Source organism: Acomys russatus, chromosome 15, assembly GCF_903995435.1.
Source record: "Acomys russatus chromosome 15, mAcoRus1.1, whole genome shotgun sequence".
Taxonomy (NCBI): domain Eukaryota; kingdom Metazoa; phylum Chordata; class Mammalia; order Rodentia; family Muridae; genus Acomys; species Acomys russatus.
The window spans coordinates 55372688-55375457 of record NC_067151.1 but is presented as its reverse complement, the minus strand read 5'-3'; the positions used below and the strand labels follow the sequence as shown (position 1 = coordinate 55375457).

General features: G+C 38.9%; 1 non-coding gene across 1 annotated transcript; it reads right to left on the bottom strand.

Moving 5' to 3' along the window:
• Nucleotides 1-1947: 1947 nt before the first annotated feature.
• LOC127199719 (U6 spliceosomal RNA) lies at nucleotides 1948-2054 on the bottom strand. The gene has a single exon (XR_007831983.1). It is a non-coding gene; the product is annotated as a U6 spliceosomal RNA (small nuclear RNA).
• Between the last annotated feature and the right edge of the window lie 716 nt (nucleotides 2055-2770).

The window sequence follows — 2770 nt, the reverse complement described above, 5'->3', positions numbered from 1 at the left end:
GGTCAAATGTGAGGCACCAGAGTACGTGAGAAAGTCATATCACACTCTCCACTCAACTGTGGAGAATATTCTGACCATTGGCTAGATCTGGGAAGGGGTTTAAAGTTTACCTCCTGTATTGTCCTTGGCTGGTGCCTTAGTTTGAGCGGGACCCCTGGGCCCAAATCTGCCTATCATATTGTTCTACTTGTAGATTTCTAGGACCCTCTGTATCCTTTTATTTTGCTATTCTCCCATGCGTCTCTCATTTAGAGTCCCAATAGGATGCCTTCCCCTCTGTCCCAGTTTCCTGGTAAGTGAAGGCTTTCATGGGACATGCCCCTTGGGCTAGTATGCAGATATAAGTGAGTATATACCATTTGATTCTTTCTGCTTCTGGGTTAACTCACTCATTATGATGATTTCTAGCTCAATCCATTTATCCACAATTTTCGGGAATTCCTTGTTTTTAATAGCTGAGTAGTATTCCATAGTGTATATGTACCACAGTTTCTTTATCCACTCTTCTACTGAGGGACACTTAGGCTGTTTCCATGTTCTGGCTATTATGAATAAGGCTGCTATGAACATGGTTGAGCAAATTTTCTTGTTGTGTGCTGGAGCATCTTCTGGGTATATTCCAAGGAGTGGAATAGCTGGGTCTTGAGGAAGCCCTATTCCCATTTTTCTGAGATAGCACCAGATAGATTTCCAAAGTGGCTGTACTAGTTTGCATTCCCACCAGCAATGAAGGAGTGTTCCTCTCTCCCCACGTCCTCGCCAGCATGTGATGCCGCTTGAGTTTTTGATCTTAGCCATTCTGATGGGTGTAAGATGGAATCTCAGAGTTGTTTTGATTTGCATTTCCCTGATGACTAAGGAGGTTGAGCATTTCTTTAAGTGTTTCTCAGCCATTTGATACTCCTCTGTTGAGAATTCTCTGTTTAGTTCCAAGCCCCATTTCTCAATTGGGTTATTCGGTTTGGTGGTGTTTAATTTCTTGAGTTCTTTATATATTTTGGATATTAGACCTTTGTCAGATGTAGGGTTGGTGAAGATTTTTTCCCAGTCTGTAGGCTGTCGCTTTGTTCTCTTGACAGTGTCTCCTGCCTTACAGAAGCTTCTCAGCCTCATGAGGTCCCATTTATTAATGGTTGACATTAAGTCCTGGGCCGTTGGTGTTCTGTTCAGGAAGTTGTCTCCTGTGCCAATATGTTCCAGGCTCTTTCCTATTTTTTCCTCTAAGTGGCTTAGTGTCTCTGGTTTTATGTTGAGGTCTTTAATCCACTTGGATTTGAGTTTTGTGCAAGGTGACAAATATGGGTCCAGTTTCATTTTTTTACACATAGACCTCCAGTTAGACCAGCACCATTTGTTGAAGATGCTATCCTTTTTCCATTGAATGGATTTGGCTTCTTTGTCAAAAATCAAGTGACCATATGTGTGTGGATTCATATCTGGGTCTTCGATTCGATTCCACTGATCAATCAACCTGTTGCTGTGCCGGTACCATGCTGTTTTAATTACTATTGCTTTATAGTACAGTTTGAGATCAGGTATGGAGATTTCTCCGGAGCACCTTTTATTGTACAAGATTGTTTTAGCTATTCTGGGTTTTTTGTTTTTCCATATGAAGTTCAGAATTGAACCTTCAATGTCTTTAAACAATTGTGTAGGTATTTTGATAGGAAGTGCATTGAATCTGTAGATTGCTTTTGGTAGGATGGCCATTTTTACTATGTTAATTCTCCCGATCCATGAGCAAGGAAGATCATTCCATCTTCTCAGGTCATCTTCAATCTCTTTCTTCAGAGTTTTGAAATTTTTTTCAAACAAGTCCTTCACTTGCTTAGTTAGGGTAACTCCTAGATATTTTATATTGCTTGTGGCTAATGTGAAGGGTGTGGTTTTCCTAATTTCTTCCTCTGCAAGCTTGTCATTTGTGTATAGGAAGGCTACAGACTTTTTAAAAATATGGAATGCTTCACGAATTTGCGTGTCATCCTTGTGCAGGGGCCGTGCTAATCTTCTCTGTATCGTTCCAATTTTAGTATATGTGCTGCCGAAGCGAGCACTACACATCTTCTATTAGTCCTATTTATTCCTTATTATTGTTATTGCTTTATTTTCATTATCTTGGAAGTTTCTATGTTGATGAGTTCCTGTCATCTCAGACCTAGTTAGGTTTTTTTTAATTATTGAAAGGTTTATGCCATATATTTTTATTATATCCCTTTCTTTCCCCCAACTCATAGATCCTTCCCACCCCCATCCAACCAATTTCATATTTTTCTCTGTCTCCAACAAAACAAAACAAGAACAATAACATAAAACTAAAATGAAAGCAAAAACAAACAAACAAAAATTAAATAAAGATAATAAATACTGCACGAAGTCAAAACAAAACATAATAAAACAAACAAAAAGCACACACAAAAACCATGGAATCTGTTTTGTGTTTTGGCGATTGCTGGTGGGCGTGGAGCCTGCCTTAGAGTATGCTCAACAAGCCCAGTGTCATGTCTGTTGGAGATGTATCGGTTACAAACAGCTTCTCAGTTAGGGATGAGGTATTTCATTTACTTCTCCTTCTTCTCTGGTTTAAACTTGTACAGATCTTGTGCATGCTGTTAGAGTCCCTGTGAGTTATTGTGTGTATTGTTTGTTTTGTGTCTGGATGAGCCTTTTTTTTTTTTTAATGTCATCTACCACCTTTTTGTCTCCTCTTTCACATATGTTTCTGAGACTTGAAGGGAGGGGTTTTATTTTTTTTCTTTTTTTTATTATTAAT